The 11996-nt window shown below is 33.3% G+C and overlaps 1 long non-coding RNA gene across 1 annotated transcript in view; it reads right to left on the bottom strand.

Moving 5' to 3' along the window:
- Positions 1-244: 244 nt before the first annotated feature.
- Positions 245-11996, bottom strand: part of LOC125614465 — a 20239-nt gene continuing 8487 nt past the window's right edge. The window contains exon 3 of the long non-coding RNA XR_007345050.1: positions 245-256. This is a non-coding gene — a long non-coding RNA (uncharacterized LOC125614465). The remainder of the gene's footprint in view (positions 257-11996) is intronic.

Genomic DNA, 11996 nt, shown 5'->3' with positions numbered 1-11996 from the left:
ACCTGGTTTCAATGTCCCTGAAAGGCAACATGTGTAGGAATTTAATCCCCATTATGAGGTATTCAGGGGATGGAAGATTCATCTGACTCTAAATATTAGATAAGGAGTCACTGGGGAGTAATTGTGATTAGATAAGGTCATTAAGAGTGGAGCTCCCATGGTTAAATCCTGGTGGCATTATGAAAAATTAGATCAGCTAAACATGTAAACATATATGTACTCTCTGGCTCTTGCCATGTGATACTCTACACTGCTTCTGGATACTGCCAGCAAGGAGGACTTTAGCAGATGAAGGCCTTAGACTTGCTCCTTGAGGAAAGATAAACTTCTTTTCTTTTCTTTTTTTCACAGCTTCATTGAGGTAAAATTGAAGTACAATAAAACACACACACACACACACACACACACACACATATATATATATATATATATATATATATATATATATATATATATATATATACACACACACACACAAAGCATTTCCATTGCCTTCTTTTTTGAGAAGGGTTTGTTTGATGTATGTAGATGCTCCATTGTTTGGGGCATATTCATGATTTTTACGTCTTCTTGATATTTAGTTCCCTTAAGCAATATTAAATGACCTTCTTTGTCCCTTCTGATTAATTTTGGCTTGAGGTCCACTTTACCTGATATGAGAACAGAAACCCCTGTTCGTTTACAAGATCCATGTGAATGATATGTTTTTTGCCCATCCTTTTACCTTCAGTCTGTGGATGTCTTTTCCTGTGAGGTGAGTTTCTTTTCTTTTCTTTTCCTTTTTTTTTTTTTGGAGTGTCAAAGGAAATATTCATTCACTGAGCAGAACAACAGACAAGTAACCACTCCTCCCCACGCTTTTGAAAAATCCTTCTCTCTCTTGGTCGTGAAATTTCCAGTCCAAGTAACCAATAAAGCATTAGGGATCACAGTGACTTTGGATAATTAGGAATTCAAGGTATTCTTGGGGGATAGATCATGAATGAGGAAGTCCTATGAGCTGTGAATGAGACATGCCAGGTGGCCATGCTTAACAGTTCTTTCAGTTCCTGAGTTTGTTGAATACAGCATATTGTTGGGTCTTGCTTTTAAATTCAGTATGCCAGTCTATGTCATTTTTGTTGGTGCTGTTGCTGAGAAATATTTTTTTGTTTGTTCCAATTAGTTACACATGATAGTAGAATGCACTTTGACACAGCATACATAAATGGAGTATAACTTCATGTTCTTTTGGTTGTACAGGATTCAGAGTTACACAGGTCAAGTAATCATATATGCACATAGGGTAATAACGTCTGATTCATTCTACTATCATCCCTATTCTCATAGCCCTCCCACTCTTCATTCCCCTCTGTGTTGTCTAAAATACCTCTATCTTCCCAACCCCACTTATTGTGAATTAACAACCATATATCAGAGATAACATTCTGCCTTTGGTTCTTTGGGATTAGCCTTTTTCACTTAGTATGATATTCTCCAGTTCCATCCATTATCATCAAATGCCATAATTTCATTCTTCCTTAAGGCTGACTAATATTCCATTGTGCATAAATATCACAGTTTATTTATTCATTCATCTGTTGAATGGCACCTAAGTTTGTTCCATAGTTTAGATATTAAGAATTGAGCTGCCATAAATTTTGATGTGGCTGCATCATGGTAGTATGCTGATTTTAAGCCCTTTGGAAATAAACCTAGGAGTGTAATGACTGGATCAAATGGTGGATCCATTCCATGTTTTCTGAGGTATCTCCAAACTTTTTCTCCAGAGTGCTTGCACCAAATTGGAGTCTCACAGGCATGTATGAGTGAACATTTTCCCCACATCCTCATCAACATGTATTGTTGCTTGTGTTACTGATGATCACCATTCTGACTGGAGTGAGATGGAATCTAAGTGTAGTTTTCACTTGCATTTTTCAAATTGCTAGAGTTATTGAATTTTTTTTCATATATATGTCGATCAATTGTATTTATTCTTCTGTGAACCATCAGTTCAGTTCCTTTGCCCATTTATTGATTGGGTTATTTCCTTTTTGGTGTTAAGTTTCTTGACTTCTTCATGTACCCTGGAGATTAATACTCTACTTAAGGTTCATGTTTTTTTTTCCCATTCCATAGGTTATCTTTTCATGATATTGATTGCTTCCTTTGCTGCAAAGAAGCTTTTTAGTTTGATTCCATCCCAATAATTGATTCTTTTTTTCTTTAAATTTTGTTTTAGTTGCTGATGGACATTTGTTTTATTCATTTATTTATATGTGGTGCTGAGAATCGAACACAGTGCCTTACATATGTTAAGCAAGTTCCCCACCACTGAACCACAACATCAGTCCTCCTTTTATTGATTCCTAATTTTGCTTTTTGCACGTTAGTTGTCTTCTTGAGGAAGTCAGTGCAAATTCCTATTAAAATTTCAATAATATTCTTCACATAACTAGAAAAAGCAATCATGAAATTTATTTGGAAAATATAAGACCCAGAATAGCAAAATAAATCCTTAGCAAGAAAAGTGAAGCACGAGGCATCCCAAGAATGTAAATTATACTACAGATCCATAGTAACAAAACAGCATGGCATTGGCACCAAAACAGATATGTACATCAATGGTACAGAATAGAAGTCACATAGACAAATCCTATATAAATACAGTTATCTCATACTAGACAAAGGCACCCAAAACAAACATCAGAGAAAAGATAGCCTCTTCAACAAATGGTGGGAAAACTAGAAATCCATATATAGCAAAATGACATTAAACCCATATCTTTCCCACTGCACAAAACTCAACTCAAAGTGGATCAAAGACTTAGGCACTGTAACAGAGACCCTCAGCCTAATAGAAGGACAAGTAGGCCCAAATCTTTACCATGTCAGCTTAGGAACTCACTTCCAGTTTATGTCTTTTGATTGATGGGTTTAGGACATTTACATTCAATGTTATAACTGAGAAATGATTTATATTTCCTGTTATTTTTATTTATTTCTGGATTTTACTTTGATTTGGGTTCTTACTTTGAATTAGTTTCTACTTTCATTGACTATTCATCAAGTTTAGTTCCTCCCTTTGCTGGTTTTCACCTTTATTTTTCATTTTTTTAATGAAATATTTTATTGAGAATATTGAGTACTTCAGGCTTTCTAGTTGCAAAATTCTTTTAACTTTTGTTTATCATGAAAGGTTTTTATTTCATTGTCAATTTTGAAGCTTAATTTTGCTGGATATAGTATTTTTGGTTGGTATCCATTTTCTTGCAGAGCTTGGTACATATTATTCTAAGTCCTTTAAGCTCTAAGGGTCTGAATTGAGAATTCAGTTGAAATCTGAATTCCTTTCCCTTTAAATGTTACCTGCCCCTTGGGCTGGGGATGTGGCTCAAGCGGTAGTGCGCTCGCCTGGCATGCGTGAGGCCAGGGTTCGATCCTCAACACCACATACAAAACAAAGATGTTGTATCTGCCGAAAACTAAAAAATAAATATTTAAAAAAATTATCTCTCTCTCTAAAATAAATAAATAAATAAATGTTACCTGCCCCATTTTTCTCTGGGAGCCTTTAAAATTCTATCATTCTATATGTTAAGCATTTGCATAATACTATGCTTTGGTGTGGGTCTGTTGTATTTTTGTATATTTGGGGTCCCGTAAGCCTCCTTTATTTGATTTTACATTTCAGTCTTTAGTTTTGGGAAATTTTCTGATATTATATAATTGAAAAGATTTTACATTCCTTTGGTATCTATCTCCAAGCTTTCATGTATCCAGATAAATTCTAAATTTATTATTTTCAGAATTTCCCATATTGCTTAGAAGTTCTGTTCATGGTCTTGTAGCACCTTTTCTCCATGGTCAACTTAGTTTTCAAGATCATATATTTTATCTTTATTGCCTGAGACACTATCTCCCAAGTGTTCTAGACTATTGGTGATATTTTTCATTGAGTTTTTAATTTGGTTTATTGATTTCTTCATTTAGTATTTCTGCTTGATTTATTTTTCAGAGTTTCTATGTCTTTATTGAATTGATCTTTTACTTCCTATATTTTCTTTTTGATTTAATTCCTTTGCAGATAAGTTTGACTATGTACATTCTGAATCCCTTCTCTGACATTTCTCCCATCATAGTATTGTTAGATTCTGTTATTGAAGTATCTTTGTTTGTTTGGCGCAATTTTTCCCATTGATTTGTGTGACTACTCATCTAACAGTATGAATGTGAGGGAGTAGAGTTTCTACCCTATAGACTTGTACTGTCCCTGAAGGTTTCTAGTACCTCACAGTTTAGGAGGAGACAAATAATAACAGCCAACGCAAACAATATATAGCATTAAATCAAACAGTTCCTCCTATAATGTCTTTAATGGTAATTATCACAATAAATAGAAATGCTATGATAAGTCATTGCTTACAATAAAAACAGCAAGTATGCAAAAGAGTTTTGAATTTCAAATGGTGGAGACAGAGAGAACAGAAGTGGTATAGGATATGATGATTATGAGGAAGGAGAAGAAAAGATAGAAGTGAAAAATTAAAGGAAGAGTGAAAGAGAAAAATAGAGATTGGCTGTTAGCAGAAGGAAAGAGAGAAGAATCAAGGAAAACAGTAAGATGAAAAATATGTATATAAGAAGTAAAAATTTTAAAAACTTAAAAATAAAAGAATAGAAAGCAAAACTAAAATACTAAGCAAACTTCCTACTCCTCAAAAAACTGACAAATGAAAAATAACTGTCTTCAAAAATGCTAGAAATGAGGAAAAAACTAAATATGAGTATGTATAAATGTCCATGAATCATTAAGGTCACAATTAAACAGAGAAAAGAGAAAGAGAAATAAATCTCCATGACAAGTTAAATAATTCATTCCATTGGAGCTCAAAAGATTTATTTTCTGAGCAGTTTTAGGTCAGGTTGTCTAGAGCATGAAGTCTCATCCTCTATATTGCTGGAATGAGAGAAATAATCCCATAGGTAGAATTCCTGGAGGCATGGTTTAGGTTTAGGTGGGCACGGGGCTCTTTGATGAATGCCCATTGGTCTGGAGATTTTAAATCAGCGCACCTCCAGGGTCTACAATTGCTGGTTCACAGTGGAAGTCTGTACCCCAGGGATCTCCCCTGGGTTCCACTTCTGTGGTGGAGGAGCCAATTCTTAGTCCCCTATGTCTCCTGTGGCCCACACATTTCCTGGTCCAATGTTCAGTCTCCAAACTTAATGTCTCCTTCCCCCACTTTTCTAAATTCCCAGCCAGATGGATCTCTCCCCCAAGTTGCTGAAAATAGTTGGAGTGAGAGGGGTAGAGTCTGGTGTGTTTCCAGGCTCAGTTGTCCCCTGTGTAACTCTCTGTCCATTTTAGATTTTCTCCTGGTCATTTAAGTACACTCTATGGCTGCAGTTGTGATTACTGGGTCTATATTTCAGGCCAAACTCAAGTTTGCCAGGCATTGGCTCCCTCAGCTGCTGGCCCCCAAGCTACAGATGCAAAATGGTTCCTTCCTTTGTACTCCACAGGCCTCCTGGAGAGATGGTGTTTCTTTCCCACAAAAGGATATTTTGTGCAGCATGCTTTGCAATTTAGTCTGGCAATTACCTTGATCTCTAAATGATCTGTATCCAGGCTCACCTCAGGTCTCCTAAAACTCTGAGTTCCTTTAATCCCTTTGACCCTCCATTTTGCTCTTGTAGGGTATGCTCTGGCTGTTGTTTCCAGCTGGGCCTCAACAGGGGCTTGGTTGCTGGGGATTTCTTACTTTTTTTTTAAATTATATCCAACCTCTTGAGTCCCCAATCCACTCTGAATATCCAGTTTTAAATTCCAGCAAAGTGTTCCTCGTTTTTTGTTCACCCAACTTGCTTAGAAGCTGCATGTCTGCTTTCTTGGTTTCACTTCACAGAACATCCAGGAAAGTGATCTCCTCTATTCTGATTCTCACAGTAGAATAAGGTATTATTTTTGGAGTGTGAAGAGCAGAAGCACAGTGAGCAGTGGTGGGCCCATAAGCCAGTCATTTTTACAATTTCAAGGGGTCCCAACTTCCCAAGCCCATTGGAGGTTCCAAATGCCTAAGTTAGGTATCCCTAGGGTCTCTTCAATGCTGACATTCTGTGAGTCTATCTAATGTCAGAACAATTCCTGTGGAAGGACTTATATAGCAATGAGATGAGAAAAGAACACAAAGAAAGAAGCCTGTGAGCAATGCATTACTCAGCCATGGTTCTTTGCTGATACCAAATTTAGGGTGCACTCTACTCCTAGGTGAGAGGTTTTATCAGGAAGGTCCACAGGTGGGCAGAGAACATTGGGGCAGAGAAGGACCCCACAGGACTGATGCAGGTCAATGAGTACCTTGGCAGGGCCCATCAGTGCTTGCTCTTGCCCTCTGGCTGGAAGGCCTGGGAACCAGCCAGGCAGACCCATCCTTAAACTCTTAATGATGTAGCCTGTCTCAGACATTTTACTATAATAATACAAACGGACTAATAAAGATGAATTATAATTTGAAGAACAGGGAAATATTGTGATATATTATAGAAAAAGTGATGAAGACATTCAGTAAAGGAAATAGCTGATGAACAGGTTATTAGTGTGATAATCTTGGGAAGAAGTAGTGAAGAGATTCACTAAGGGCAGATACAGTGGGGATGGAAAGAAAGTGATCAATATAGGAAAATATGAAAGCAGAATTAACTAGACTAATTAAATAATTCAGCAAGAGAATTGAAAATGAAAGAAATGGAAAATGTTTTTCAGAGTATTTAATTTGCAGGTGACAGGTAAACTGAATACTCATTTGTCTCCATACTTATTGAAAATCTTTCCATAGTATATGTGCCCCATTTCCCACTTATGTGAATAGAGTCTATTGAATGTAATTGAAACTTTGTGATTGAAGGTTTACAGGTATTTGAGAGAATTATTTTGAGCAATTAGTTAACATAAAAGAAACTACATATGTAAATATAGACAAAGTTTGAATATGGTTTGCATATGCCCTGAGCCCTAGACATCCTAGAGATTTATATGTTATTTTTCTCTATTTGCTATTATTAGTTTGTTCAGTTACTATTTGCCTTTCTCAAGAATTTGATATTAAAATATCCCACTTTTTTGATAATTCCAGGACATTATTATTATTTTCTGCATATAATTTCTCCATAATTTGCTTTCATTATTTTAATTTTTAAATCACAGCACACTAAGTGTATTTAAGCATAAATATATTTTATTGAAATTTATCAATTTCTTTAAAGAAATAAATTTCATTAAAGTTTATGTTATGTTCTAAGAGTGATTATATAGGCTGGGTTTTTAGGTCAGTGGTAGAGCACTTGCTTAGCACATGTGAGGCACTAGTTTCGATCTTCAGTATCATATAAAAAATAAATAAAAGCAAAGTAAAAATAGTGGTTTTAAATACTAACCTACCCACAGGTACTTGACAACATAAAATTTATCTGAAATGGAAAAACTTTTACTTCACAGAATTTCAATATGTAAAATAAAAGTCAACAAATACATTTTCCAATTACATTATAAAGGAGGATATTTTTTCTTATCTTCAAAGTAAACAATAACAATTGGGTACAATGCAATTTTTACAATTTTTTTTGTAGCAAATCGTATATAAGGTAAGTTGGCCATTTCAAACTTTATATAATTCAATGGCATTAATTATATTTATAATGTACAATCATCTCCACTTTCTATTTCCAATATATTTTCATCATGTCAAACAAAATCTATGTATCATTAAGCTGTGACTCCTTATTCTCTGTTGCTACTAATTTCTGGTAAACTTTATTTTCTGAGACAATATATTTGACCAACGTAAAAAATTCTTGTACGTGAAATTCTATGTCTGTTTGTCTAGTTTCTTTCACATTTCCAGGATTCATCCATGTCATCCTCTTTGTCATAACTTCATTCTTTTCCTGAATTAATAGTATTTTACTCAATGTATATAACATATTTTGTTTTTCTATGTGTATTTTGGTTGATATATGAACTTTTCTCCCTTTGGCTATTGTGCATAAAGCTGCAAAGAACATTGGCACATGAATATCTGTTTGAATCCTTGTTTTCACTTTCTTATATTAGAGTAAAATTGCTGGGCCATGTGAAAATTTTAGAGTTAATAATTTGGGATACCATAAAACCACATAACAAATACAACATTTTACATTTCCAATAGTGATGTACATGTGTCCTAATTGTACCACATCCTCAACATTTTTTGTTACTCTTTTATTTTTTTCTTATAACCATCCCCATCAATGTGAAGTAGTTTTGATTTGCATTTTCCTAATGATTTAATATGTTGAGCATATTTTCATGTGGTCCTCACACACTTGCATATCTCCTTTGGAAAAACACTCTATTTGTGTTGATTGTCCATTTTAAAATGGGTTGAATTGTAGGAGTTTTTATTTTATCACATTCTTCATGTTAGTCACTGTTTTAACAGCATCCTTTGGTACCAAAATAATATTTAAGGTTCAATAAAGTCTGATTTATCCATTTTTCTTACATTATTTATGCCTGTAATGCATATCTAAGAATCCATTGTTATATACAAGCCCATAAGAATTCATTCCTATGTTTTCTTAGAAGAGATTTTAGATTGTATATTTAGGTAATTTATTCATTACCTTTATTTTTATACACTGTGTGAAGTAGGGGTCCATCTTCTTTTCTTTCGCATGTCGAAATTTTCTTCTCTGCAGCAGTTATTAAAGAAAATGTTCTTTCCCAATTCAACAGACAGTACATCTTTTTCAAATATCATTTAGCATAGCTGAGTGGGTTGGTTTCTAGAATATTGATTATATCCCATTTGATTAAATGACTATACACAGTGTTTATATGTCTGTAGCACTGTGGTAAATTTTAAAATAGGAAGGGGGATTCCTCCAAATTTATCATCATTTTTCATAATTGTTTTTGCCTAGTTAGGGCTCCATGGAATTCCATATGAATTTGAAGATCAACATTTAATTTCTGAAAGAAAAAAAAAGCTGTTGAAATTTTGACAGGATTGCATTTAATCTGTAAATCACTTTGGGTAGTATTGACATCTAAAAATATAAAGTCTTCCACAAACATGAGATGTCTTTCCATTTATTTAGCTCTTTCTTAATTTCTTTGAGAAATATTATATATTTTACATTTTTGCATATACAAATCTTTGACCTTATTGGTTAAATTATTGTATTTTTATATACGTTTATTCATTATTTTCAACAGAATTTTCTCTTTAATTTCAATTTTGGATTAATCATTACTGGTAAATATAAACACAACTTATTTTTTTGTATTGATTGCATAATCTGAAACTTTGTCAAATTCATTTACTAATTCTTGTAACTTTCTTGTATATAATTTAAGATTTTCCATAAAAGTAATCATGTCATCTGTGAATATAGTTTTCTAATTTGGATGCATTTTATTTCTTTCTCTTGCCTAATTTTTGTGGTTAAGATTATAAGAGCAACTTTGGATTGCTATTAAAAAAAATGGACATTATTTTCTTGTTCTTTCACTTAGTGAAATATTTTCTACTTATTTTGCTCTGCCCCTGTTTTTTGATCCAAAGTGTGTTGGATTTTGTCAAATGCTTTTTCTTCATCAATTAAGATGATCATGTGGATATTTTCACCCATGTTATTAATGTGGTTCAATACATTGGTTGATTTTCAAAGCCATCTTTGTATTCCCAGGACAAATTCCACTTGGGTTTATTGTATATTGATTTAGTATGCTGCTGCATTTTATTTGCTATTATTTTGTTCAGGATTTTTTGTATGTGTGTTTATATGGAATATTTGTCTATGCTTTTCTTCCTTTGCAATATTGTGGTGTTTGTCAGCATTTTATTTTGCAACAAATACTTGAGATAAATAAACTTATAAAGAGGAAATGTTTCTCTTGACTCAGGTAACTCAAAAAAATCAGCAACAAAGAAACAACCCATTCAATAAATGAGCAACTGAACTAAACAGACACTTCCCCAAAAAAGTACAAATGGTCAACAATTATAAAAAATGTTTATCAGGGCTTGGGTTGTGGCTCAGTGGCAGAGCACTTGCCTCACATATGTGAGACACAGGGTTTGATCTTCAACACCACATAAAAATAAATAAAAAATAAAGATATTGAGTCCATGTATAAATAAAAATATGTTTAGCTTCTGTAGTCATCAGAGAAATGCAAATCAAAATACCACTGAGATTACATCTCATTCCAGTAATAATGGCTATCATCAATAATTCAAATAAAAACAAATGCTGGTAAGGATGTGAGAAATGGAACTCTTATCCAAGGTTGTTGGGAATGTAAATTGCTACAGACAATATGCAAACAGTATGACGTTTCCTCAGAAATCTAAAATTAGAAATATTCTATGATCCATGTATATCACTCCTTGGTATTTATCCAAAATATTTAACATCTGCAAATTTTAGAAATATATGTGTACCCATGCTTATAATAACACTATTTACAATAGCCAATTTATTTTATCAGCATAGATGTCTATCAACAACAGATGAATGGATAAAGAAAATGTGGTACATATATACATTGGAATTTTATTCAGATGTAAAAAAGAATTAAGTTGCTTCTTTGGCAGAATAAATAAACTGAACAGGACACCATGATTTTGAGCAAAATAAGTAGGAATCCAGAGAGAAAATATTATGTACTTTCTCTTATATGTGGAAGCAAGAGGAGAAAAGAGATAAAAAGAAATCTCATGAAAGGGGCTGAGGTGTAGCTCAGTGGTAGAGCACTTGCCTAGCTTGTGTGAGGCACTGGGTTCAATCTTCAGCATCACATACAGATAAATAAATAAAATAAAGGTATTCAATCCATCTAGAACTCAAAAAATATTTTAAAAATTGAAAGAAAAAAGATCTCATGAAAGTAGAAGGGAAACCATTAGGGTAGATTAATGGCATAGGAGGAAAAAAGGAAGAGAGAATATTGAGATGTTTGAAATTGAATAAATTGTACTATATGCATGTACAAATATTCCACAATGAAACCCACTATTTTACATAACCAATGCACCAATAAAAAATGGGTAAAACTTCATATATAAACAAGGCATTCACACTAAGTTAATGTTAATGACCTCAATGAAAATTTATATTTTAGTATAATTTGATTAAAGAAAATTATGGCAGAAATGAATGATCTCATAGCACCTACTAATATAGAAATGCCAAAGGTAATTAATTAAGGCTGTAGCATTCATTAATATCTTCAAATACATTTTTGCTATATATTTTCCAACCTGCAATTGTTCAGCATAACAGTAAATAATAATTATTCAATGATTATTTTTGTTAGTGTATTTTTATAGTATTGAGTAATATATGTTAAGGTGTAATAAATTGATCCATAAAATAAGAAATTGTGTCTTATTACTGAATTTATTAGCATATTACTTGTAAAAATTAAGTAATAATTTTCACTGTGACAATTGCATATACAATCTAATCCCTTGATCATGACCAACTTCCTTTCTTTATGCTGCTTTCTTCTTCACACAGTTTAAACCTGACCTGTGTCCCTTTTTTCTTCCCTAGGACTCAGTTTTATACTTTCAGGTCATTATTTTAAGTTTCAACATACAGCAAAAAACTTGCCATATTTGTCTTTCTGTTTCTGGTTTATTTTGCTTAACACGATGTCTTCCGTTCCATACACCTTCCTGCAAATGACATTATTCTTATTTATAGTTGATTGAAGGATGCCTTTATTGTGTATTTTCTTCTTCCAATGCTTGGTGATTTTGATTAAGTGTCATGTATTTTTTTTCTAGTTCTGCAAAGAATTTAATATTTTATTTACTGGTTCATCTGTTCATAGACAACTAGGCTGATTTCTTACCTTAGATATTGTGAATTGTACCACAAAGAATTTGGAAAATACAGGTATCTGTCTTGTATGCGAACTTCATTCCGTGTGTGTGTGTGTGTGTGTGTGTGTGTATATA

This window comes from Marmota marmota, unplaced genomic scaffold, assembly GCF_001458135.2.
Source record: "Marmota marmota marmota unplaced genomic scaffold, marMar, whole genome shotgun sequence".
Taxonomy (NCBI): domain Eukaryota; kingdom Metazoa; phylum Chordata; class Mammalia; order Rodentia; family Sciuridae; genus Marmota; species Marmota marmota.
Note: the sequence above shows the minus strand (reverse complement) of the source record. Positions and strands in the feature narration are given on the sequence as shown.